Here is a 27,831-nt window from a genome sequence, read left to right as displayed (position 1 = left end):
GTGGGGGGTGGGCGTGGGCTTGGTTTCGTTCTCTTAGGAGCGTGGTGGGCGTGTGCTGCGCACGCGCACAGGGCACCAGGTCGCCGCTCTCGGGTGTGACGACTGTGGTGTTCGGGAGCTGGAGGTAGTAGGGGTATCCACGCTGTGTGAGGTGGGCCTTCTTGGGGGGCGCCCGTGGTGACGGGTACTGGGGGTTGCTGGGGGTCAGTGTTGATATGTGGGCGGCCTGTCCCTGAGCTAGCAGCAGCTCTCCAGGCGCCCTTGGGGGTGTTGCATGGACCAGTCTTTTAGCTGCAGAGACGCTGTGTGACTTTTCTTTTTTAAAGATTTTTATTTATTTATTGAGACAGAGAGAGGCAGAGACACAGGCCGAGGGAGAAGCAGGCACCACGCAGAGAGCCCGATGTAGGACTCGATCCGGGGTCTCCAGGATCAGGCCCAGGGCTGCAGGCGGCGCTAAACCGCTGCGCCACCGGGGCTGCCCGCTGTGTGACTTTTCGCTGATCATTCATCTTTCAGGGCTCCAGCCTGTGCATAATGGGGCGCTGCTTTTTTAAAAAAGATTTTTATTTATTAATTTGAGACACAGCAAGCTTGGAGGAGGGTCAGTGGGAGAGGGAGAAGCAGACTCTCCGCGGAGCAAGGAGCACCGTGCGGGGCTGAATCCCAGGACCCTGAAATCATGACTTGAGCCTAGGGCAGACGCTTAACCGACTAAGCCACCCAGGCGCCCCAGGGCGGCTGCTTCTTGAACAGCAGATAGTGTCCTGAGGATTGAATGCTTGAAACGGCACATAGCCCCAAATAAGCAGGGGCCTGGTTGGTGTGGAATGATTTTTTTTTCTTTTTTTGAACTTGGATCTGGGGTTTCAGAATCCAATCTGGCAGTTAAATCTGTCAGAGGAAAACTTAATCTCTGTTTTGTAGCAATTGTGCTGGTTAGAGAGATGACGTGCAGAGGGCTCACTTAAGTTATGACAGTACCGCTATTACTGTTACTAAATGTGGGGTAGACATAGGCATGGAGAAGTGAAGCTGTGCAATGGAGCATCTATGGAACATGCATGGAGTTGTACTTGCAGCCACTAGAGCTCACCGCTCCTTCAGATTCTGCCCCAGAGCTCTCTTTCCAGTTTGGTATCAGGCCTAGACCCAAATTAGGTTGATCCTGGTTCCTTTTCTGACTCTCACGGGCCGACGATACCAAAGTCCTTCAGTCATTAGTGTGTGGGTAATTATGTGTGGCGGTGCCTGTCCTGTCCCCAAGGATAGATGTCTTCATTTTTTTAATAGATGTCTTTATTTTTAAGAAAGTTTTATTAAAATAGTACAGATCTTAAGTGTTTATTGTAAAGGGTCATTTTTTAAAATTTTTATTTATTTATGATAGAGAGAGAGAGAGAGAGAGGCAGAGACATAGGCAGAGGGAGAAGCAGGCTCCATGCACTGGGAGCCCGACATGGGATTTGATCCCGGGTCTCCAGGATCGCGCCCTGGGCCAAAGGCAGGCGCCCAACCGCTATACCACCCAGGGATCCCTAAAGGGTCATTTTTTAATGAAGCAAATTTAATTTTAATATTCTGATTTATTTATTGCCTAATGTTAGCCTTAAAAATTGAAAATCACTTACTTTATGGGCAAAATTTTTTTTTTTTTCAGGAATAGCAGATACTCACAATTGGGGATGTGCAAGCTAGGGCAGAACCACAGGCAAGTCAGGAGAACAAAGGTGAGGAAGGAAAAAGAAAGAGAGGGACGCTCTTGTACAGAGGAAGGGGGAGAGTTGGGAGACTTATAAACACAAAGTCCATGGGAATAAACTTGGATTTGGGAGTACAGTGGCTTCTCAATGGCTGGGCTGTTGCTAGGGGAGGAGGAAAACCTTCCTTTCACCTGCTGAGATAGTAAAGTGATCTTTGAGTGCAAGGTCCCTCTTTATCTGTTAGGTCTGCAGTTGTCCAGGAGAGCTCCTCCTGCTAGCTTCCCAACTCTTTGTCAGTGAGGTTTCCTTTTTATTAATTTTCACACTAAAATAGCTAAAAAATGTTTTACTTGGTTCTCAAATGCTTTCATTAGCAACATCACGAATTCATGTGGTAAGATGTCACTTCCTTACACTTGGTTCAGAAACTCCTGGAGAAGAATGATCTTGACAAAAGTGCCATTACCCTGCAGGTCCTCTCTCTCCTTAATATATTACTTGCCCCTCCTGAGGATTTTTTTTTCCAGCCTAGAAACCCTCCAGCAGTTCATACTTTTACGTGATATCTAGCTTTACTGGTGGACTCTGGGTAGGCAGGCATAAAGTGTCCAATGCCCTTCTTCTTGAGCGGTCATTATACCTTCAGAAAAGTTTGTTTAGCAAACCAAGTCTTACTTGGAAATACTTTGTATACCTAATTTCTATAAGGAAACTTACTGTGAGAAACTTTTATACCTGGATGAATCACTTTCTCATCCATGTCTTTTTTTACTTTGATGGTTCCACTTTTCTTAAAAATAGAGGATAGAAGCAAAAAACAAAAGATGTGAAGACAAGAAGTTGGAAGGAATTGAAATGGTCGGAAGAACAGATGAAAATGATTTTATCCCAGTGAACTTGAAGTCATTTCCTTGCAGTATAAGCTGAGTGATGCCAGGTGGGAGTGGTGCCACAGCTGGAGTTCCCACCACATCTGGCAGACTCTAGGGATTCCACCTTTTCCACTACCTCATGGTGTTCATTTGAAAGTTCATAGTCCTCCTATGTCCTGTAATGCCTAGACTATAACAGGATTGAATTTGATACTGGGAGCAGCATTTTTTTTTTTTTTTTGAGCAGCATTTTATGAAGGATTTTAATAAGGTGGGAGGCCAGGATGATGGAGAGTCTGGAAATTCTGTCTCATGAGAAGGGGTAGAAAAACCTGTGTATGTTTGCCTGGAGAGGAGATGGTTGTAGAGATATGTGGAAGTATGTCTCTGGTAAAAAGAAATTTATTTATTTATTTATTTTTAAAATTTTTTATTTATTCATGATAATCACAGAGAGAGAGACAGAGGCAGAGACACAGGCAGAGGGAGAAGCAGGCTCCATGCACCAGGAGCCCGACGTGGGATTCGATCCCGGGTCTCCAGGATCGCGCCCTGGGCCAAAGGCAGGCGCCAAACCACTGCGCCACCCAGGGATCCCTAAAAAGAAATTTAAATTGCTGTTTTCTTCTATGGGTTCTAGAAGTAGAACCAGGTAGAAATAATAGAGTAGCAAAGTCTGACTAAAGTACTTTTCTTAATTAAAAAAATTTTTTTAAAAAGATTTTATTTATTTATTCAAAAGAGACACACAGAGAGAGGCAGAGACACAGGCAGAACGAGAAGCAGGCTCCATGTAGGGAGCCTGATGTGGGACTCGATCCCGGGACTCCAGGATCACACCTTGGGCCGAAGGCAGGCACTAAACTGCTAAGCCACCCAGGCATCCCCTCTTTTTTTTTTTTTTTTTTAAGATTTATTTATCTATTCATTCAGAGAGAGCGAAGAGAGAGGCAGAGACACAGGCAGAGGGAGAAGCAGGCTCCCTGTAGGAAGCCCGATGTGGGACTCGATCCTGGGTCTCCAGGATCACACTCTGGGCTGCAGGCGGCGCTAAACCACTGAGCCACCGGGGCTGCCCCAGGCATCCCCTCTTAATTAAAATTTTAAAATTGAAGTATAGTTGACAGAAAAAAAAAAAAAAAGTATAGTTGACGTGAAATGTTATATTAGTTTTAGGTGTACAACATAGTAAACAATTCTATATGTCTGTAATGTTCGCTGTAAGTATAGTTATGCAAAGTTATTACAATATTATTAACTGTATTCCCTATGCTATACTTTTCATGGCTGACTAAATACTTTTAACAAATTGTATTTAAAAAATTGAATAAGCTTCCCAATGAGGTTATTACATGGTTTATTATGATGATGATGACTTTACTTTTTGGCATATCTTCAAATTTTAAAAAATGGTACAAGAAAAGTACAAAGAATTCTCCTATCCTCCTATTTCAGTTCTTCAAATGCTAACCTTTTACTACCTTTGCTTTATTCATATATTTCTCTATACACATATTATTTTTTTAACCCTTTGAAAGCAAATTGCTGATGTGATGCTCCTCTACCTAACGCAAATTGCTGATGTGATGCTCCCCTACCTAACCTAAGCATTTCAATTTCTTCCATAACTACAGTGAAGTTATCAAAATCAGTTAATTCACATTAATCGTCATCTAATCCTAGGTTGGTTATCTTTGTGATGTCTTTTATAACAAAGGAATATTGAATGTCCTACATTGCAGTGAAATGTCATGTCTCTTTAGTTTTTCTGAATCTGGCCGACATTTCCTCAGTCTTCATATTTCATACATCCCTCTTTTAAAAATGTTATGATGGGGTGCCTGGGTGGGTCAGTTGGTTAGGCATCCAATTTTTGTTTTTTAAGATTTTATTTATTTATTCATGAGAGACACACAGAGAGAGGCAGAGACATAGGCAGAGGGAGAAGCAGGCTCCACAGAGGGAGCCTGATGTGGGACTCGATCCTGGGGCTCCAGGATCATGCCCTGGGCCAAAGGCAGGTGCTCAACTGCTGAGCCACCTGTGCATCCCTAGGCATCCAATTCTTAATTTTGGCACAAGTCATGATCTCAGCGTTGTGGAATCAAGCCCCACATCAGGCTCTGTGCTTAGCGTGGAGCCGGTTTGTTCCTCTCCTTCACTCCTCCCACTCTCACACATTCTCTAACTCTTTTTCTCTTTTTCAAATAAATAAATAAAATCTTTAAAAAACAAAAATGTTATTATAAATAATTTTGATCTTAGAGAAAATTTGCAAAAATGGTACAAAACTTCCACATTCCTTTCATCCAGCTGTACCTGAAGTTAACATCCTGCATAACCATCCAAAACTATGAAATTAATATTGATTAAATACTGTTAATTCATCTATTGATTTTATTCTAATTTGACCAGTTTCCCCACTTCTGTGCTTTTTTGTTGTTGTTTCAGGATCCAACCCACATTGCATTTAGTTGTCATGTCTCCCAGGTCTCCTCCAGTTGATAACAATGCCTTAGATCTTTGTCTTTCATGACCTTAACACTTTCTGGAGTCTAGACCAGTTATTTCATCTTATTATTACTATTATTTTTAAAGATTTTATTTACTTATTCATGAGAGACACACAGAGAGAGGCAGAGACATGGGCAGAGGGAGAAGCAAGCACCCTGTGGGGATCCCAATGCGGAACTCGATCCCAGATCTCTGGGATCATGCCCTGAGCCGAAGCAGATGCCCAACCACTGAACCACCCACGTGCTCCTAAACCAGTTACTTTATAGAATGACCTTCAACTTGGGTAGGTCTGATGTTTTCTCATGATTAGATGGAGGTTATTCATTTTGAAGATGAATACCACAGAAGTCATGTGCTCTCTTAAGTACATCATATCTGTCAGGCGGCACGTGCTGTCAGCTGGGAATGATGACTTTGGTAATATGGTTGAAGTGATGTCTGACAGGTTTCTCCATTGTGAAGTCATTATTTTAGTCCCTATAATTAACAAGTATCTTGAGAGGAAGTGCTCATAATTATTTGTTTTGCTCAAGCTGTCCCTAGTTTTGCTATTGGGAGCACCCTCTCTCTAGTTCCTGTGTGTTTTAGACATGTCCCATTAAGTTATGAGCACTTCCTTGCTTTCCGGTACCACAAGATGATAGAGGCACATTTTATACTTTTCTCTGTCCTAGCCCTGGAGTCTCTCTTTTTCCATGGCATTCTGTTTTTTTCTTCTTCCTCTCTTCCTCCCTCCCTCCCTCCCTCTCTTCCTTCCTTTTCTTTCTTTTCTTTTCTTTTCTTTTCTTTTCTTTTCTTTTCTTTTCTTTTCTTTTCTTTCTTCTTTCATGAGACTTGTACTTAGAAATCAAGAGGTGAGGCTGAGTAGGGGCTGAGTGTGCTTATTACTGGTTGGATGTTATTTCTAGACCCTATTGTCTTTAGGACAGATGAAATATCCTTTTTATTTAAAAAGATTTTATTTATTTATTCATGAGAGACAGAGTGAGAGGCAGAGGCAGAGGGAGAAGCAGGCTCAATCCCAGGACCCCATGATCATGACCTGAGCCAAAGGCAGACACTCAACTGACAGAGCCACCCAGGTGCCCTGGATGGGATATCCTTTCCTAATGGATATTCTAATGTATACATTCATATGCACATCTTTTATTTATTTATGTATTTTGAGATTTGACATTTGATCATATTTATTTGTTACTCTTAGAAAATCTCACTTGACAGGACTTAGAGGCAGAAGCTCTCAAGAGGACAACCTCCATCATCTCTTGGTGTTTTTCTTTGGCCTCTTCTCTTAGCCAAAAGTTTAGCACACTCTGCAGCCTCTTCCTTATTTTTCTTAGTATCGTATTTCTTCAGAGAAGCACACCAACGTTTGTATTGCAGGATGCGTGGAGTAACAAGACAATCTTGGAGGCTTTGATTCTAGATTTCTTACCTTCTTTGTTTAGGACTTTTCCACAACATACTGGTGAACATCATCTTTAGAGAGATCGGAAAGTTTGCATGGTAATATCAATGAGTCCAGGAGTATCTCTTTCTTTTTTCTAGTAACCAAGTTGAGAACACCCCAGTTGACATCCAAGTGCAACCCTGAACAGATTTGTATTTTCTTTCTCCAGTCCTCCTTGATCTGTAATGGGAATGCCCCTTACTCAGTATCCAGTGGATATGGCCATGGGTCAAGACACTCTGCTTCATGGAGAAATCTTGTTTGCTATTCCCAACACAGATTTGGACCACATAGCCCTTCCATTTCTCACCATCAGCAGCAACTTCTATGACCGTTGACTTCTCATGAAAGGTATGAAGTTTGCGTTCATCATCTAGTTCAATGAGATTCTGGCAGCCAGTAGCTGGGAAAGAGATAATCAGCTTCATCCTGAAGCAGGCAGTCACCCATATATCTGTTTTTTTGTTTTGTTTTGTTTTGTTTTTTTATTCATGATAGGCACACAGTGAGAGAGAGAGGCAGAGACACAGGCAGAGGGAGAAGCAGGCTCCATGCACCGGGAGCCTGACGTGGGATTCGATCCCGGATCTCCAGGATCGCGCCCTGGGCCAAAGGCAGGCGCCAAACCGCTGCGCCACCCAGGGATCCCTCATATATCTGTTTTTATATCTTGATTACATTTATTAAAACCAGTGCATTCACAGATAACTCCACAGAGTTCATTCTATAATTCTGTTTTGTTCTATTCTATATTCCTCTTCTGTGATAGGAGGAAAACAGACCCCCGGTAACCACAACATATTACTTACTTGCTTAGTCTCAGAATTACTTATTTGCACGGAGTATTGGGATTGCTAACACATAACCTATCTGGGGAGTATGGGAGCCTTCTTTCTTTCTTTTTTTTTTTTTTTAAGATTTTATTTATTCATTCATGAGAGATGCAGAGAGAGAGAGAGAAAGAGAGAGAGAGGCAGAGACACAGGCAGAAGAAGAAGCAGGCTCCATGCAGGGAGCCTGATGTGGGACTCGATCCCGGATCTCTAGGATCACACCCCAGGCTGCAGGTGGCGCTAAACCGCTGCGCCACCGGGGCTGCCCTTACTTATTTGATAGAGAGCTCACAAGTAGGGGGAACGGCAGGCAGAGGGAGAGGGAGAAGCAGGCTCCCTACAGAGCAGGGAGCCCGCTGCAGGACTTGATCCCAGAACCCTGGGATCATGACCTCAGCTGAAGGCAGATGCTTAACCAGCTGAGTCACCCAGGTGGTTAAGGTTAGGATGTTTTTTTTGTTTTTTTTAAAAAAATAGGGATCCCTGGGTGGCGCAGCGCTTTGGCGCCTGCCTTTGGCCCAGGGCACGATCCTGGAGATCCGGGATCGAGTCCCACGTCAGGCTCCCGGTGCATGGAGCCTGCTTCTCCCTCTGCCTGTGTCTCTGCCTCTCTCTCTCACACTGTGTGCCTATCATGAATAAATAAAAAAAAAAAATTAAAAAAAATTTATTTATTCCTGAGAGACCCAGAGAGAGAGAGAGAGGCAGAGACACAGGCAGAGGGAGAAGCAGGCTCCATGTAGGGAGCCCAAAGTGAGACTCGATCCCGGGACTCTAGGATCACACCTTGGGCCGAAGGCAGGCACCAAACCATTAAGCCACCCAGGGATTCTGACTAGGATGTTTTAAAGGGGAAATAGCAGCAGAGTTTAGGCTTTTTTTTTTTTTTTTTTTTTTTTAGATTTTATTTATTTATTTGAGAGAGAAATAGCGAGACCACGAGCAGTGGGGAGAGGGAGAAGAATAAATGTATCCATCCAGGAGCTGCTTAGTGGGGAGCCAGATGTAGAGCTCTATCTTAGGATCCTGAGGTTATGACCTGAGCCGAAGGCAGACCCTTAACCACTGAGCCACTCAGATGCCCCATTTTTAAAAATTGTTCCCTTCTTCTCAGCTCTGTACCTTCAGGACTCTGTTCTTCAAGAGAGCAGCTCCGTGAAGGGGAGGATAACCACTGGACTTCTAGAAGGCACATCACTAGTGAGTTTTGATTTCATTTTTTTCTTTCACACAATGAGACTATTACCAGTGTGAACTATAGTCCAACTGACCTGACCCCATGCTTTATAGTTCAGACTAGAACACAGCTACATGCCATGAAAGAGGTAGAGTTAGCAAAGATGCTGGGAAATGAAAAGAATAAAGTCATTTAGTGAAATGGAGAGCCTCCCAAATAGCACAGACTTTTAAGTGTCCCAAACTTTAATTCCATGTCCAAAGACAAAAAGAAGTGAGATTTTTCTTTTCTTCTTTTTTTTTTTTTTACTAGTTACAGCTTCCATTTCACACATACAGATTTAGGTAAGTCTGTTTCCCAGTATTTTAGAAAATTGTGAAATATGCTTACTAAAATTGAAATCCATACTCCCATAACCAGTTTTAACATTTTGGTGGATAATATAGTACAGTTGTTTCTATCCAAAGAGCTGGTTTTCACTGTCTAGATATATGTACATATACTTGGCCAAAAAAGATCTGGATCCTGTAGTACATGCCACAGCACCTATATACCATGCATGCTTTCTTTCAGCCAAGACTTTGTCCTTCTCTTCAAGGCCTTGTGAATAAGAAAGTGTTTATAGTGGTCTATAAGATTCCAAGATGTGGCCATTGACTTCTCCCAAGAAGAATGGGGATTCCTGAACCCTGCTCAGAGAAAATTATACACAGCTGTGATGTCAGAGAATTATCAGAATGTGGTCTGGCTAGGTAAGTGCACCGAGCCCTGAATTCAGCATCTGGTCTCTGGTGTAACTTCCTCCTTCTAGTGGAATTCTCTGGGGGAATTACTATGGCCTTTGCTTCATTTTTTTTTTTGTTCCACGTCTCATAAAGAACACTGTTGGTAGTATATAGCTCTCTCATACTGATCCTTCAGAAAACCTTTAAACTTTGTCCGGCCATTTTCATTAGGGCTTTTATTCCTGATTGCTGTGGTAGACTGGCTTAATTTTTGGGTAAAAATGGCATGGCCAGTTGGTGTCTCTTTTTCTTTGCTCAGGCATTTCTGTCTCTAAGCCTGATGTAGCTTTCCTGTGGAGCAAGGGAAACAGCTCTGGGGGATGAGGAGCAAGAAAGCAAAATCTCCTTGAGCAGATGAGATCAGAGGAGAGGTGACAGGTGCAAAAGGCCAGCAGCTCTGACTTACAGCAGCTTGGAGGTGTTTGGACACCTCCCTTCATAGGGCCCTTTATTAGTTCAACTCCATTGATCCTCATTGATCACTCTCTGCTCATATCTTTTTAAATAATTTTTTCCAGCCTCCAGATGGAAGTGTGTTTCCCCTCCCTCCTTCCACCCATTTATGATGAGCTTCCTACCTTTACTCTCCAGGTGGTTTTTCACCAGCTCATCTTCCTTCATTCTTTCATTCATACAGCTGTTCTTTTGAAAATATTCCTCTTCTTTATCTGAAATATACTCATTCTGTCCTCTGAGTAATTGAATAAATAAATGTATCCATCAAGAGTTATTCCATGAACAAACATATTTGATCTTTAATTCAGGACTAGAGTGGGGGTTATCTAAGAGAGTATAACTCACCAAGGAATTTACTATTTATTTATTTTTTAAAGATATTTATTTTTTTATTCATGAAAGACACACACACACACAGAGGCAGAGACACAGGCAGAGGGAGAAGCAGGCTCCATGTAGGGAGCCCAATGTGAGACTTGATCCTAGGACTCTAGGATTATACCTCGAGCCGAAGGCAGACTCCCAACCACTGAGCCACCTAGGCATCCCGGAATTTACTATTTAATAAAGGGAATGACGAGATGTTCTTAAGTACCTCATCAAAGTAGAAGCCAAAATTAAACAGAGTGATGACTGTACAGGCATTGGAATGGCCAAGGGTTGGCACATCAGTGGTAGAAGGTATGGGAGTCTGGATATTTAATGTGTACCGCTTACCTGTACCCTCTAGATCTGTTCTAGCCCAATCCTGGATGTACCTCTTTTTTTTTTTTTTCTGGATGTACCTCTTAACATCTCATGAAAGGATGCTGCTGGTCTACCCACCTGAGAGCTGGTGGTATGGTATGGTATGTTGGCAGCTTTGGCCACATAAATATAAGCATTTGATGTCTGTCTTAGTCTGTTTGAGCTTTTATAACAGAAAAAACACAGATGATATGGCTTAAAAACAAGCATTTAGGGGATCCCTGGGTGGCTCAGCGGTTTAGCGCCTGCCTTTGGCTCAGGACGCGATCCTGGAGTCCTGGGATTGAGTCCCACTTGGGCTCCCAGCACGGAGCCTACTTCTCCCTCCTCCTGTGTCTCTGCCTCTCTGTCTCTCTCTCTATGTCTATCATAAATAAATAAATCTTAAAAAAAAAAAAGAACAAACAAACAAGCATTTACTTCTCTCTCTCTCTTTTTTGAAGATTTATTTATTTTAGAAAGAGTGAGAGACCATGCATGAGAGTATGCAGTGGGGAGGGGCAGAGAGAGACAATCTTAGGCAGACTCCCCACTAAGCACAAAACCCTACCCAGGGCTCGATTTCATGAGATCACATGAACCAAAACAAAAGTTGGATGCTTAACTGACTGTGCCACCCAGGTGCCTCAACAAGCATTTACTTTTCATGGTTCTAGAGGCTGGGAAGTGCAAGATCAAGGCATGTATAGATTCATTGTCTGGTGGGCGTCTGCCTCCTGGTTCATAGATGTCGATCTTCTTAGTGTGTCCTCACATGAAGGAAAGGGAGAAGGAACTCTTTAGGGTCTCTTATAAGGGCACTAATCTCATTTAGGAGGGATCCACCCTGATGACCTGATCACTTCCCAAAGGCCCATCTCCAAATACTGTGCCATTGAGAGTTAGGATTTCAACATAAGAGTTTGTGAGGGACACAAACATTCTCTTCATGACAGTATCCCTCAGGAAGAGGGTCTCTCTTAGTACTGGTATCACGCTAAGAGATATTTTTAAAACGGCGTATAGTTGTCTGCTGTAGGTGGCATAAATCTAGGGTGTGAACTATGACTCCTGTTGATATTCCATATGGCATCTTTTTCTACCACAGATACCTCTAGTCCCATGGGATCTGCCCAGTGATGGCCCAGGCAGCAAGACTGCTCATAACACAACTTGGACTTTGTTCTGGGTCTCAATGGAAACTGGTCCTTTCTGCATTACCCTGTAAGGGGATCAGAACAGTATTTGCAAGATGGAATATGCTACCTCCTCTCAAGTACTGTACCTCTTTCTTGATAGAAGGTGTGAGGTATAAAGATGTATTCTTTACCTTGGCAGCAGTGGTCCACCATCCCTTGGACCATAGGACCCCTAAAATCTTTCCTGTGTGCTGGATCCCTGAGTCTTCATAGTGTTTTTTTTTTTTTTTTTTTTAATAAATGAAACTCTGTCCATGTTTTTTTTTTTTTTTTTAATTTTATTTATTTATGATAGTCACATAGAGAGAGAGAGAGAGAGGCAGAGACACAGGCAGAGGGAGAAGCAGGCTCCATGCACCGGGAGCCCGATGTGGGATTCGATCCCGGGTCTCCAGGATCGTGCCCTGGGCCAAAGGCAGGCGCCAAACCGCTGCGCCACCCAGGGATCCCTTCATAGTGTTTTTCTATCACCTTCCAGAGCAGATGTGTCCTACCAGGTCATCTGGATTACTTGCCACTTTGTGTTGTTCAGTTCTCATGAACATGATATCATCAACATAGTGGACCAGTGTGATGTTCTACAGAATGATCAGATACTCCAGAGTCTTCAGATTATGCTGTGATAGAGAGCAGGAGAATTGACTTCACTACTGGGCCAAGACCCTTGGATCAGTCTGTTTGGGCTGCCATAATAAAGCTCCCTAGACTGGATGGTGTAAGTAGAGATATTTATTTCCTCAGGCTGGAAGTCTGAGATCAAAGTGTCAGCAGTGTTGGTTTCTCCTGAGGCCTCTCTTCTTGATTTGTAGATAGGCCATCTCTTTCCTGTGTCTTCTGTGGTCTTCCCTCAATGTGTGTCAGTGTTGTAATATATTCTAAGAATACAGTCATACTGTATTAGGGTCCATCCTACTGACTTAATTTTATCTCTTTTAAAGGTCCTGTCTCGGGATCCCTGGGTGGCGCAGCGGTTTGGCGCCTGCCTTTGGCCCAGGGCGCGATCCTGGAGACCCGGGATCGAATCCCACATCAGGCTCCCGGTGCATGGAGCCTGCTTCTCCCTCTGCCTGTGTCTCTCTGCCTCTCTCTCTCTCTGTGACTATCATGAATAAATAAATAAAATCTTAAAAAAAAAAAAATAAAAAAAATAAAGGTCCTGTCTCAGGGCACATGGGTGGCTCAGTGTGTGGTCCTGGGGTCCTGGGGTCAAGTCCCGCATTGGGCTCCCCATAGGGAGCCTACTTCTCCCTCTGTCTATGTCTGTGCCTTTCTGTGTGTGTTTCTCATGAATAAATAAATAAAATCTTTAAAAAAAATAAAGGTCCTATCTCCAAAGATCTGCCTGTCTTTGAAATTTTGTATCACTCATTATCCATACCAATTGTATATGTACTCTTCTTGTGTTGTCAGTGTTTCATTGTGGAAATGATTGGATTGAGTGAGTAATGACTAGTTACAGCACGAGATGATAAAAATCTTCTAAACTTATAAAAATAAGATGGGTTTATTTTATTAAATATCCAGCGACATGCTGTAAAAAGAAAAAAATGATAACCTCTTTGTATGTTTTCATTCTCACTACCCTAGAGGACCAGTGCTGGTAATATAGTAGGTGTACATTCATGTTTTTATCCATGCTAATAAATAGTGCATGCACACACACACCCAGCCCCAGGGAGCATCTTACTATTTCTTGCTCTTAGAGAAGAGATATCTTTCTAGTTGTTACTCTGCAACCTGGTCTTTTCTGTCACCTTTCTCTTTTTCAGTCAACAGAGCTGAAACTCATTATTTTTAATAGATTCATGAATGAGCCAGACTATTGGACATATTATCAACTCAAATAGATACTTTTAATGGTTGTTCCAGCTTTTTTGCCAAATAGTGGGACAATAAATGTCCTTGTACGTGTATATCTTTAAGCACTAGAGTCTTTAAGCTTAGATTGTCAACAGTGGGAGTATGTGTGGTTATTCATTTTAATATATTTACATATTCATTTTTAGAGAGTGAGTCAATAGGGAAGAGCAAGGAATTGCCTCTAATGAAGACTATAAAAGAAGAAACATTCCAATGTGAAATAGTGATGAAAAGAATAGGCAACACGTGTAAAGAATATGCAGAAACTTCCTGTACCAATACTTGCCTTCTTGTCAATCAGAAAATTCTCAAGGAGGAGTGCTGCCGCTGCCAAGAGTGTGGGAAATCCTTTAGCTGTCGATCAACCCTCGAATATCAGAGAATCACGCAGGAGAGAGACCCTATAAATGTAGTGAGCGTAGTAAAACTTTCAGTCAGAGGGCATACCTTAACCAGCACGAGTGCATTCACACAGGGGAGAGGCCCTATGAGTGTAAGGAGTTTAGGAAAACCTTCAGCCAGATGACACATCTTCTTCAGCATCAGAACACACATACTAGGGCAGCCCGGTTGGCTCAGTTGTTTAGCGCCTCCTTCGGCTCGGGGTGTGGTCCTGGGGTCCTGGGATTGAGTCCTGAGTCGGGCTCCCTGCATGGGGCCTGCTCTTCCCTCTGCCTGTGTCTCTGCCTCTCTCTCTCTCTCTGTGTCTCTCATGAATAAATAAATAAAATCTTAAAAAAAAAAAAAAGAACACACATACTAGAGAAAAGTCCCATGAATGCCTTGACTGTGGAAAGGCCTTCAGCTGTTCCTCAGCTCTGATTGATCATCAGAGAATTGATAGTCGGGAAAAGCCCTACAAATGTAAGAACTGTGGCAGAGCCTTCACTCAAAGTGCACAGCTTATTAGACACCAGAAAATCCATTCTGGAGAAAAAACCCTACAAATGTAGTAAATGTAAGAAGTCCTTCATATGTCTGTCTTCCCTGATTGAACATCAGAGAGTTCACACTGGAGAAAAGCCGTATTAATGTAAGGATTGCAAAAAGACCTTTTGCCATATTATGCAATTTACCCTACACAGGAGAATTCGTACTGGCGAGAAACCCTATGAATGTAAGGAATGTGGAAAAGCCTTTACATATAGGTCCCCATTTTGTCATTCATAGGGGAGTCATGCAGGGGAAAGACCCTGTGAATGTCATGTTTGCGGGAAAACAACAGTAACCACTCCTCACTTGTCATGCATGATAGGACACATAGTGGAGTGAAGCCTTTGGCTGTGGAAAAGCCTTTAATACTTCCTCATCACTTTGTTTACATAAAAGGATTCATACTGGTGAAAAGCCCTTTGATTGCCATGAATGTGGGAGGCCCTTTAGATGCAGGTCACTGCTAACTCGACATCAGCAAATTCATGTTGAGGAATGTTAATGAAAGCTAACTGGGCATGGGAATGTTAATATTCTAGTTACTTAAGAGTCAAGAACTTGGTAACAAGCATAAATGATGTTGATTCTCTTAAAAAGCAGTTTATTCCGTGTCTTAAGTTCTCATTATATGGATGGAATAGCAATGAACCCACTTCTGAAAATGGAGAGGAACAAAGTACATTTGGTTTAAGAGCAGAGAGTGGTTGAGCATCTGCCTTTGGTTCAGGTCATGATCCTGGGGTCCTGGAAAGAGCCCTGCATCAGGCTTCTGGCAGGGAGCCTGCTTCTCCCTCTGCCTGTGTCTCTGCCTCTCTCTGTGTCTCTTATGAATAAATAAATAAAATCTTTAAAAAAAAGCAGAAAGTGAAACCACTACCCCGTGACATGGGCAGCTCTGGCCTCTTCCTCCCACATGAGGCCTACACTGTGCCATCAGTAATGAGCGGTAGTGCTCTACAAATGAAACTTTACAGGTCCTCAGTCTCTGTCATGTCACATTAAGTATTCTGAAACCAAGACCTCAGTGCTTGTGTCCTAACTAGCAGAAACTAGTCAAAGAGATCATCTCTTGGCTTTTGCTTCTATCCTAACAAGAAACACATTGTATCCTACTACATTAGCACACAATGGAGAGTTCCCCTCAAATGGGAGAACATTAGGCATCACACAACATGAAAGAACAAGCAGCTGCTACTTGCTTTGCATCCTAATAATAGCGCCCAAATATGGTTCCAAATGTAGGTTTGGATTACCTGACCATGGTGTCACCTGAGTTTTCTCCCACACTTCCTACAATTGCTGCATTTTAAAGATTTTGTCACTTTTTAAAAAAGATTTTATTTATTCATGAGAGACAGAGAGAGAGAGAGAGGCAGAGACATAGGCAGAGACATAGGCAGAGGGAGAAGCAGGCTCCATGCAGGGACCCCGACTTGGGACTCAATCTTGGGTCTCCAGGATCATGCCCTGGGTGGAAGGCGGCGCTAAACTGCTGAGCCACCTGGGCTGCCTGATCTTGTCACTTTTTATTGACTGTGAACAAGAATAGAAGGCAGAGACCAATACAGAGGGGGATCACCAGGGCTACCTGTAAGAGGTATCCTAGATAAATATTTGGGATAAATATTCCTAAACTGAACACACAGGATTTTTTCCTTGAATTTCTCTTAACTGCATATATAAAAGCATTTGTAAATTACATGTGCCAGTTTAGAGAAGAGTAAATATTCATGAATTCACCAACCAAGCTAATAGGGAGAATATTGCCAGTACCTCAGAATCCACCGAGTGCCCTTGAAATGCCATTTCTTTTTAATCCTCAGTACCTCATTAGTACCTAACTAATTTACAGAGTTAAGTTACAGTTCTCTGGCTTCTCATTATTGTTTTACTACCTGCTGATGTAATCCTAAATGAAATGTTCTAGTTTTGAACTTGAAAGGGAATCACACTCTGCATTCTTCTATGACTTGCATCTTATTTTAAGATTTACATATACATTAAACGAGGTTCCCCTTTTCCACTGCATAGCCACACTATACAAATGCACCAGCAGTTGTCTCCATTCCTCTGTTGCTGAACACCTGGGTTGGTTGCTTCTTAGTTTTTGCTGTTCCAAAAAATTCACTAATGATCTCCGTATCTTCTGGGCCCATTTACAAGATTATCTCCAAGATAGAGTTCTAACAGGGGACTTCTGGATTATGCACACATTCAGTAAGAAGTTTTTTTAAGTCCTTGCACTACTGTACGTGCTGTATTAGTTCATAGCAATATTTTGCAGTGGAAATGGTTCCCAGGGATGGATACATTCTAATGAATCTATGTGTACTCAGATGACACTAAGTGAGGCTTAGGTGAAACCCAACACATCTTGTGGTCTTGTGCTGACTTTCCTCCTCAGATCTTTCTCAGACATTGCCTCAGGTGCCATTAAAATAGGTAAGCAGTTACTGCATGACACCATCAGCTTTGTGATTTCAGTATCATGACACTATCTTACTTAATGACAAGACTCTGAAATATCAAGTAGTGGGGCACCTGGATGGCATGGTTGGTTGAGCATCTGACTCTGTGTTTCAGCTCAGGTCTGATCGCAGGGTCATGAGATCGAGTCCTGCCTTGGGCTCTGTGTTCAGTGCAGAGTCTGCTTGGGTTTCTCTCTTCACCTCCCTCTGCCCCTCCCCTTCATGCTAGCTCACTCTCACTTTCAAAATCTTTAAAAAATAACCCTCCCACCCCCCTACATATCAAGTGGTCATCTCATTTAAATTTTGTGCAAAGGACAAAGAATTAGATTTTATAGATTTCAAATTGCATATACAATTTTCAGTATAGGGGTGCCTGGTTAAGCGTCTACCTTCAGTTCAGATCATGATCCCAGAGTCCTGGGATTGAGCCCCACATTGGGCTCCCTGCTCAGTGGGGAGCTTGCTTCTTCCTTTCCTCTGCCTTCCCCTCTGCCTACTTGTGCTCTCTCTCTCTCAAATTAATAAATAAAATCTTTAAAAAGAATGGTATAGTGTGCAAAGTGGTACACGAAAATGAACCTTGTCTAGAGTTCATCAAAAAGAGAATGAGATCAATCCTGAATTGGTTTTGAAATCCAGAAAGTTTCTCAGAGAACTGTTATATGGGCTAGACTTTTAAAAATGAACGGGTGTTTTCAAAGACAAATTGAATAAATACATTCAAGTCAGGGGGGAAAGGCCTACAAAACTCACTGGGCTTGTGAAAGTCAAGACCTGAGTTTTACTCCCCCAGTAAAAATTAGATGTTACATTCAACCCTGTCAAGCAGTGTGCCCTGCTTTCCTCCCTGCATTATTTTTCTCTCTAACTCTTATTTTACTCATTAAGCCATTTAATATTTGTGTATTTCCCAGTGCCAGGATGTAATCTCCATGAGGACAAGAATTTTCCCCAGTCCTTAGAAAGGTACCTTAGGTGTTCTGTTGTAGGTTATTAATAGATATTTATCAAGTAGATGAATAAATGAGTGGAAAGCCTTAATTCAATGACTTTATTTCCAGGTTTTATGCAGATCTGTTGAAAGTATCTCCTATTGCCACAAGCCTTAGGGTTGTCATTGCTGTCAACTAAATTCAGACGATGGTCCCATGGTTTTCTTAGCTACACTAATAATTCAGATTATCTATGCTTGGTAGCTTGTGTGATGTTTAGAGCATTCAGTGGAAAAGAATTAGATCATTATTGGAATAAGTAAATCTGTCAGGATTCAGAGGGCCTAGAGAGCTTTCAGCCACAATGTGTAACTGATCCTCATGGAGGAGCCCCACCTCTCTTAGACCATCTCATTGTTTGTCTGGCTAGTAGTATCCAGGGTATAGTTATAATGCTGCCCAGAGTTTGAATTGTGGAAGGATAATATTGAAGATAAGAGTGACACTCAAGAAACATTAAAAGCATTCACTAGGACTTCTCATCCTAAGCAAGCAAGGAAATGTTTGTGGACATAAATTTGGAGGTGTTCATCTAAACAAAGTAGATCAAACTTTTGGCTTACCAAAATATTTTGACATGGGTTAAATCAGGAGAGTTACATTACAGTTTCCTGAGTGACTGATGTAGACACGTAGTAGATAATATATGGTATATTGAATGACATGACAAGTCCATTCCATACTCTCATGACAGGACTTGAAAGGATTGCAGTGCTGAAGTGGATGGTCCACTAAAATTTCTGGGACCTTTGCATGAGGCAACACTAGGAGACTCTTCAAAAAGCATTTTCAGGGATCTCTGGGTGGCTCAGTGGTTTAGCGCCTGCCTTCGGCCCAGGGTGTGATCCTGGAGTCCTGGGATCGAGTCCCATGTTGGGCTCCTTGCATGGAGCCTGCTTCTCCCTCTGCCTGTGTCTCTGCCTCTCTCTCTGTGTCTCTCATGAATAAATAAATAAAATCTTTAAAAAAAAATAACGAAAAGCATTTTCAGGGATAACTGTGTGGCTCAGTGGTTGAGCATCTGCCTTTGGCTTGGGGTGTGATCCTGGGGTCCCGGGATCGAGTCCCACATCGGGCTCTTTGCAGGGAGTCTGCTTCTCTCTCTGCTTGTGTCTCTGCCTCTCTCTCTCTCTCTCTCTGTCTCTCTCTCTCTCTGTGTGTGTCTCTCATGAATAAATAAATAAAATATTTTAAGAAAAGCATCTTCATAGAGAATGGCACTATTCTTGAAATGGGACCTCTGATCCCAGGAACTCCTCAGGTAGGGTAACTTTACTACACAGGTTTGATGCATGTTGGCAATAGGATTTCGCCCATGTAACAAATACAATCCCATCGCTCTCATAACTCCACCTTTACAGAAGACCACTTTGTTGTTTCTTCTTCCACATGGAAACAAGCATTGTGGGGTTGTACTGTTTATTTTGTTTGGCTTCCCTCACTGAACTAACATTTTGAGAGGTATTGATGTTGTATCTTTCAGTGTTTATTCTTTGCTGAGCAGTATTCTATTCTAATATACTATAATTTGTTTATCCATTCTCCTGTTGATAGACATTTGGGTTGTTTCTGGATGTTTGAATTATACAGTTCTTGTGTACATTTTTTAAAGATTTTATTTATTTGAGAGAGAGAGAGAGAGAGAGAGGAAGAGAGAGAGCATGAACAAGGGAAGGAACAGAGGGAAGAGAGGGAGAAGCAGACTCCCCGCTGAGCCGGGAGCCCAACATGGGGCCTGATCCTAGGACCCCAATATCATGACCTGAGCTGAAGGCAGATGCTTAACCGACTGAGCCACCCAGATGCCCTAAACATTCTTCTAGATGATCTTTTGTGGACACAAAATGAAGATACTGCAGATTGAGGTTTCTCAGCTTTGGCACATTGTAATTTTTTTAAAAATTTTTTTATTTATTTATGATAGTCACACAGAGAGAGAGAGAGGCAGAGACACAGGCAGAGGGAGAAGCAGGCTCCATGCACCGGGAGCCCGACGTGGGATTCGATCCCGGGTCTCCAGGACCGCGCCCTGGGCCAAAGGCAGGTGCCAAACCGCTGCGCCACCCAGGGATCCCGGCACATTGTAATTTTGGACAGATAATACAGATGGTACTTTATTGGCCAGGGGGTGAGGTGGTGGGGGCCACCCTGGGCATTGTAGGATATTCAGCAGCATCCTAGGTTCTAATCACTAGATACCAGGGAGACCCTCTTCTTCAAGTGTGACAACCACAATGTCTCTAGAGCTTGCCAGATGTCCCTGGGGTGTGTGTGTGTGCAAAAACCAGCCAGGGTGATAGTGGATACATTTGGGGAATATAAATAAATTAAAAAGAAATCTAAAAAAAATAAAAATAAAAAAATAAAGATTTCTTAAATATCTGAGATTAAGCCTCATGATCCAATGTAAGAAATGGGAAATCTCTGCTGTTTTTGCCCTAGGAAAGAGAAAGGAGCTTCCATGTCCCAATTTCATCTCTAACTATAAAATGCCATATACTGGCAAGAACTTTGACAGTACAAGTATATAACAGAAGAAAACAAAGGTTATCTGTAATCTCATAACTCAAAGAGCTACTTTTCACATTTTGATTTAAAACTTAGATACAGGGACACCTGGGTGGCTCAGTGGTTGAGCGTCTACCTTTGGCTCAGGTTGTGATCCCAGGGTCTAAGGATCAAGTCCCGCATAGGGCTCCCCACAGGGAGCCTACTTCTCCCTCTGCCTATGTCTCTGCCTCTCTCGGTGTGTCTCTTATGAATAAATAAAAAATAAAATATTTGAAAATAAATAAATAAAACAATAAAACTTAGATACATTTTTACCCCCATGTCTCTTTCACATAGTACGTGTGAGCATGGAATTTGCAAAACTGGCAATCTGTGTATATATGCTCATTTAAGCCAGATTTTTTTTTAAATTTTTTTATTTATTTATGATAGTCACACAGAGAGAGAGAGAGAGAGGCAGAGACATAGGCAGAGGGAGAAGCAGGCTCCATGCACCGGGAGCCCGATGTGGGATTCGATCCTGGGTCTCCAGAATCGCGCCCTGGGCCAAAGGCAGGTACTAAACCGCTGCGCCACCCAGGGATCCCAAGCCAGATTTTTTTTTAAGGATTATATTTATTTATTCATGAGAGACACACACACACACAGAGGCAGAGACACAGGCAGAGGGAGAAGCAGGCTCCATGCAGGGAGCCCAATGAGGGACCCGATCCCAGGACTCCAGGATCACACCCTGGACCGAAGGCCGGTGCTAAACCGCTGAGCCACCCAGGGATCCCCATAAGCCAGATTTTAAAAAATAGTAATAGAAAGTGATTTTAAATTAACATTTGGAAAAATGTGAAAATACGTATTTCTGCTACCATGGAGCACCTTGATGTTCATTGGGTTGACACAGCAGAAGTGTTTGGTGTGTTGGAGTCTGCTAAGCATTCACGATGGAGGCAGATGAGGTTTTCAGAATTATGTTGTCTTATTTATTGCTGCTTGCCAGACTACTCCAAACCATAGGAGCCAGAGCAGGAACCGTTTTTAAAAATAAATTTCTCATGATGCTGTGTGTGAAGCATTCATATTGTACTTGGGGGGATGGGTATCTAACCTCTGGTCTATGTGATTCCTGCCAGGACTGAACATCCAAGATGGCTTCTTCATTCACACATCTGACACCAGGCAGGAGTGGTTGAGATTATAATTATGGAGCTTCTATTTCCACCATCAGCTGCTGCTTTGGTCCTCTTAATGTAGTCCCAAAGCCCTTACCCCTTCACTGGTCTCATGTGGTCTGGACAGAATAGCTGGACTCCATACAGGGTAGATCAGAGCTTCCAAGAGTGCAAAACAGAACCTGCAAGGAACCTTTCATCTCTTTAAATAGCGTTTTATAGTTTTCAGTTAATAGATCTTGCATAACTTTTCTCACATTATTCCTTACATATTTCATATTTTTAAGTTCTATTTGTCTTTTTTTTTTTTCCTTCAGAAAACAGGGCAACAGCCTTTTTTTTTTTTTTTTAAGATTTATTTATTTATTCATTCAGAGAGAGCGAAGAGAGAGGCAGAGACACAGGCAGAGGGAGAAGCAGGCTCCATGCCGGGAGCCCGACGTGGGACTTGATCCTGGGTCCCCAGAATCACACCCCGGGCTGCAGGCGGCGCCAAACCGCTGCGCCATCGGGGCTGCCCGGCAATAGCCTTTTTAAAAGTATATTGCTACTACACCTGAGGCTCATTCTTCTTTTTTATTAAATTCAATAAGCTAACATATAGAACATCATTAATTTCAGATGTAGAGTTCGATAATTCATCAGTTGCATATAATACCCAGTGCTCATCACATCCAATTATCTGCCCCCCCCCCCCCCCCCCCCCCCCCCCGCCACCAACCCTCCTCTGCAACCCTCAGTTTGTTTCCTAGAGTTAAAGAGTCTCTCGGGGAACCTGGGTAGCTCAATGGTTGAGCGTCTGTCTTTGGCTCAGGTCCTGGGATCAAGTCCTGCATCAGGCTCCCCACAGGGAGCCTACTTCTCCCTCTGCCTATGTCTCTGCCTCTCTCTGTGTGTCTCTCATGAATAAATAAATAAAATCTTAAAAAAAAAGTCTCTCATCATTTTTTCTCCCTTTCTGATGACTTCCCATTCAGTTTTCCCTCCTTTCCCCTATGATTCTGTGTACTGTTTCTTACATTCCACATGTGACTGAAATCATATAATTGTCTTTCTCTGATTGACGTTATTTCACTCAGCATAATACCCTCTAATTACATCCATGTTGATATAAATGGTAAGTATTCACCCTTTCTGATTGCTGAGTAATAATCCATTGTAATCCATTGTGTGTGTGTGTGTATATATATATATATATATATATATATATAAAACAATGACAGATGAATGGATAAAGAAGATGTGGTATCTATACACATTGGACATCTCAGCTTTTTCCACAGTTTGACTATTGTGGACATTGCTGCTATGAACATTGGGGTGCAGGTGCTCCTTCACATCACTACATCTGTATCTTTGGGGTTAATACCCTCTAGCGCAGTTGCTTGGTTGTAGGGTAGCCTATTTTTAGCCAGAGGAATGTTGAAAAAGAAAACCCAAACTGGTGGCATCACCATGCCAAACTTTAAGCTGTATTACAAAGCTGTGATCATCAAGACAGTATAGTACTGGCACAAACACAGACACATAGATCAATAATTCTATTTGTCTTTAAAATTTCAATTTTGGATTGTTCATTGCTATGGTATAGAAATACAGTGGATGTTTATTCCATCTGTATCTCACAACTGTACTAAATTCAGTTATTCTCGTTTGTTTTGTTTTTGGTACCTTGTATATGTTGTTCAATCTAAGATGATCCAGTCTTCTTCAAAAATGGCGATTTTACTTTTTATTTCCCATCTGGGTGTCATATTTATCTTTCCTAGCCTTATTGCACTAGCTGAAGCCTTTAGTACAGTAGTAATTAGAAGTGAGGGCAGATATCTTTGCTTTGCTCCTGATTTCAGGGAAAGCAGTTTTTTTGTCATTATGTATCAAATTAGCTGGTTTTGAAAAATTTTTTTATCAGGATGAGTAAGTTCCTTTCTTTCTTAGTTTGCTCAGTCCTTATCTGGATTGGATGTTACATTTTGTGAAAAGCTTTTCTGCATCTATTGAAATGATCATATGTTTTTTAATTCTTTGAGTTTTTTAACATGGTAAATTATGATGCTTGATTTTAAAATACTAAAACAACCTTACATTCCCTGGAGAAACCTTACTTGGTTGTGCTGTATATGTATGTACTTAATGTTACCAAACTGTACACCTAAAAATGGCTAAAATGATAAATTTTATGTACATTTTACCACAATTAAAAAAAAATCCAAGCCCCCTACCCCCCAAGAAGAACAATCACACCTGCATTTGGCTACCTCAGTAAGTCAAACAGAATCACATTCCTTGAGGGAAAATCTGCAGACCCAGCTGTTAGGGAGAAAGGAGCACATGTTCCTTCACATTATGGGAGAGCCAGGTAAGCAAGGAGTAGGGACCTTATACCAGGTAGCCTAGTTTTGAACATTCTCTTAGGAATAGTGTCACCTTTTACTCTCTCTCTCTCTCTTTTTTAAGGATTTTATTTATGTATTAGAGAGAGAGAGAGAGAGAGAATGAATGGGGGGAAGGGCAGAGGGAGAAGCATACTCCCTGCTGAGCAGAGAGCCTGATGCTCCATCCCAGGACTCCAGGATCACATCCTGAGCCGAAGGCAGACATTTAACTGATTGAGCCCCCCAGGCGTTCCTCATCTTTTATTTTCTTGCATACAAATGTGTACCATGAGATTGGTTTTAGATTGTGAACTTGATGGTGTATGGTGGAATCAAATGTAGAGAAATGATGCCAGTCTTCCCTAGATAGGCCTTCAAGTGCCGGGAAATGAGCAGACTCTCTGGCTCACTCACCTGCCTCTTCCCCCATCTCCATCCTGCCACTAAGATAATGCAAAAGTCATCATGTCTGCGCCTGACTCAGAAGCCTTTGGTGTCTCCTCATAACTACAGGAAAGGATTCAAGCCCCTGAATGTGGCCCACAAGGACCTTGATTTGATATCTGACCTCTTGTAAATATATTTACCCCTTGCCCTTCTTACTTGTAGAATTCCAGTAATGCTACAATGTGTGACTGTTCCTTTGAGTCTGGTGTCTCCTTCACCTGGAAAGACATTCCTCATCTTATTGCTTGGTAAGCCCAGCTCAGATACCTCTCCTCTCAATGAATTATTTTATGCCCTCCCTGCACTTGGTACATACAAGTTGGTGGATTTGTCCCCCAAATGTGTGATGGTTAATGTTATGTGTCAAACTGATTGGGCCACAGGGTGCCTAGCTATTTGGTCAAACATTATTCTGGGTGTTTCTGTGAGGATGTTCTCAGATGAGATTAACTCTTTTAATTGATGGGTTTTAAGGACACCGGGGTGGCTCAGTCAGTTAACCAGCTGCCTTTGGGTCAGGTCATGATCTCAGGGTTCCAGGGATTGAGCCCCAGGTTGGGCTCCCTGCTTAGCTAAAAGTTTACTTCTCCTTCTCCCTCTGCCTCTCCTACTTGCTTGTGCGCACTTGCTCTCTCTCTCAAATAAGTAAAATTTATTTAAAAAAAGATTTTATTCATTTATTTATGAGAGACACAGAGAGGCAGAGACATAGGCAGAGGGAGAAGCAGGCTCCTCAAGGAAACCTGATGTAGGTGGGACTCAATCTCGGGACCAAGGGATCACCTAAGCTGAAGGCAGACGCTCAACCGCTGAGCCACCCAGGCATCCCAAGTAAATAAAATTTTTAAAAAATCTTTAAATTGGTGGGCTTTGTGGAAAGCAGATTGCTCTCACTAATGTGGGTGGGCCTCAGCCAATCAGTTAGTTGAATGCTTGAGTAGAACAAAAAGACCAGCCTTCTCCAAGCAAGAGTGAATTTTCCAGCAGATGGCCTTTGGGCTTGATCTGCAACATCAGCTCTTCCTGGTTCTACAGCAGACCGCTTTTAGTCTGGAATATCAGCTCTTCCGGATCTCAAGTTGGCTATCCCACCTGGTAGATTTTGGACTCTCCAGCCTCCATAATCATGTGAGGCGATTCTTTATAATAAATCTCCTTCTATGTCTATGTACATGCTATTGGTTCTATTTTTCTGGAGAGCTCTAATACTAAAATGCCTATCCGTGTTTCTAGCTTTATTATGAATTCCCTATGGGCAAGGATTCTATTTTATTGGCCTCTGCATACATGGGATCCAACATTTGTCCAGAGAATATTTGTTGACTAGAGTTAAATTGACAGTACTTTAAAACGATGAAATTTCATCTTCCTGGAGTGTTAAGTAGGACCCCATCTGTACTGGATACATTTTCAATAGAGACTTTGTAGGAACTATTGTTTTATATAAAATATATTTTCTGGTTCTTAGGGAGAAAAGGCCTCATCTATGAACCCAGTATTATTTTAACAGAAATATGTTTAGTGTGGTATTGATTTGCCTATCTTCTCTCTTAAAATCGGGCAATGCTATGACCCATCTTTCCCTCTTTTACACAACTGCTGTGATTTTTAAATTATGTAAAATTACTAATAAAATTAGTTGTCCTTTCTTATGTCTTTTGTCTGAGTAGTAAGCAGGCCACTGCTCTTCCAGATTCTTAGTGTTTGTAGGGTCTGGTCCTTAGAGTATTTTCTCTTAGCCTGTTCTGCCACCTGACCCAACTGCATTAGTCTGTGTAGCTGCTGCCATTGACAGATACCATTCACTTTCACTTACCTGAAACATTAATGAAATGCACCCAGGCACTTCAGGGGAACCTCTGTAATTCAAAATCCTCACTGAGCTAGTGGCTCTTTAGAGAGAAGGATAAAATTTCCCTGCAAGGGTGGCTGCCACTCCTTCAGGTAAAACTGAGATGACGCTAGGGCAAGGTTGGCTACACCCCTAAATAGACTATTTTCATTCGGCCAGCAAAGCCTTTTGTGTCCCTTGCTTGCTAATTATTCAGTCTAAATTAACTTCAAATTGGGATGTCAGGGTGGAGAACCCCCAGGCCTATCTGCGAGAAACTTTCTAGACGGAGCTGTTGTACTTGGGCCTGTGTCCGGCAGGCGGCGATGTTGTACCGTGAAACAGCCTCTGAGCACTTTGCGCGTTCATTTTTTCTTTGATTCTGGGATTTTATTTTATATTCTTTAGATCACCCGGGAGGGGACAGGAATCATCTCTACATGGGGTCATCTTGGCACGGGACAAGCTCTTTTGGTCCTTTGTGAGTATTCAGAGAATATGCATAGAACACATCAATTTTCAATGTTTTTTTTAAATTTATTTTTGTTTCAAGTTTTTATTTAAATTTTAGTCAGTTAACATAAGTGTAATATTGGTTTCAGGAGTAGAAGTTAGTGATTCTTCTACTCCTGAAACCAATATTACCCAGTGCTCATCCTAATAGCTATCACCCATTTAGCCCATCCCCCGCCCACCTCCCTGCCAACAACCCTGTTCTCCATAGTTAAAGAGTTTGTTTTACAGTCCCTCCCTCCCACCATTTGTTTTCCCCAATGTTCATCTGTTTTGTTTCTTAAATTCCACATATGAGTGAAATCACATGGTATTTATCTTTCTCTGATTGACTTGTTTCACTTAGCATAATACACTCTAGCTCCATCTACGGCATTGCAAATGGCAAGATTTCATTCTTCTTGATGGCTGAGTTAATATTCCATTCTATATATGTATACACCACATCTTCTTTTAGACACAGGAGGAGGGAGAAGCAGACTCCATGCCAGGAGCCCGACGCGGGACGCGGGACTCGATCCCGCGGCTCCAGGGATCACGCCCTGGGCCAAAGGCAGGCGCTAAACCGCTGAGCCACCCAGGGATCCCCTACACCACATCTTCTTTATCCATTCTTCAGTTGATGAACATTTGGGCTCTTTCCATAATCTGGCTATTGTTGATAATGCTGCTATAAACATCAGGGTGCATGTGCCCCTTCGAATCAGTTTTTTCTTTTTTTTTTTTAATTTTTATTTATTTATGATAGTCACACACACAGAGAGAGAGAGAGAGAGAGAGAGAGAGAGAGGCAGAGACATAGGCAGAGGGAGAAGCAGGCTCCATGCACCGGGAGCCCGACGTGGGACTCGATCCCGGGTCTCCAGGATCGCGCCCTGGGCCAAAGGCAGGCGCTAAACCACTGCGCCACCCAGGGATCCCGATTTATTTATTCGTGAGAGACATAGAGAGAGAGGCAGAGACACAGGCAGAGGGAGAAGCAGGCTCCATGCAGGGAACCTGACGTGGGACTCG

The 27,831-nt window shown here is 42.4% G+C and overlaps 1 long non-coding RNA gene across 6 annotated transcripts; it reads left to right on the top strand.

The window, feature by feature from the left end:
* The first annotated feature begins 43 nt into the window (after window positions 1–43).
* LOC111097308 lies at window positions 44–26,888 on the top strand. Of its 6 annotated transcripts, XR_005354427.1 has the most exons (7): window positions 49–151; window positions 6,712–6,893; window positions 8,490–8,575; window positions 9,151–9,304; window positions 11,628–11,821; window positions 12,197–12,656; window positions 12,872–12,933. It is a non-coding gene; the product is annotated as an uncharacterized LOC111097308 (long non-coding RNA). The 6 variants fall into 6 exon arrangements; XR_005354430.1 differs by lacking the exons at window positions 12,197–12,656; window positions 12,872–12,933 and adding an exon at window positions 1,661–1,730 and having other exon boundaries at window positions 44–151; window positions 11,628–11,923; XR_005354431.1 differs by lacking the exons at window positions 11,628–11,821; window positions 12,197–12,656; window positions 12,872–12,933 and adding exons at window positions 24,636–24,721; window positions 26,713–26,888.
* Window positions 26,889–27,831: the final 943 nt, after the last annotated feature.

Source organism: Canis lupus, chromosome 1, assembly GCF_011100685.1.
Source record: "Canis lupus familiaris isolate Mischka breed German Shepherd chromosome 1, alternate assembly UU_Cfam_GSD_1.0, whole genome shotgun sequence".
NCBI classification, from domain to species: Eukaryota; Metazoa; Chordata; class Mammalia; order Carnivora; family Canidae; genus Canis; species Canis lupus.
Note: the sequence above shows the minus strand (reverse complement) of the source record. Positions and strands in the feature narration are given on the sequence as shown.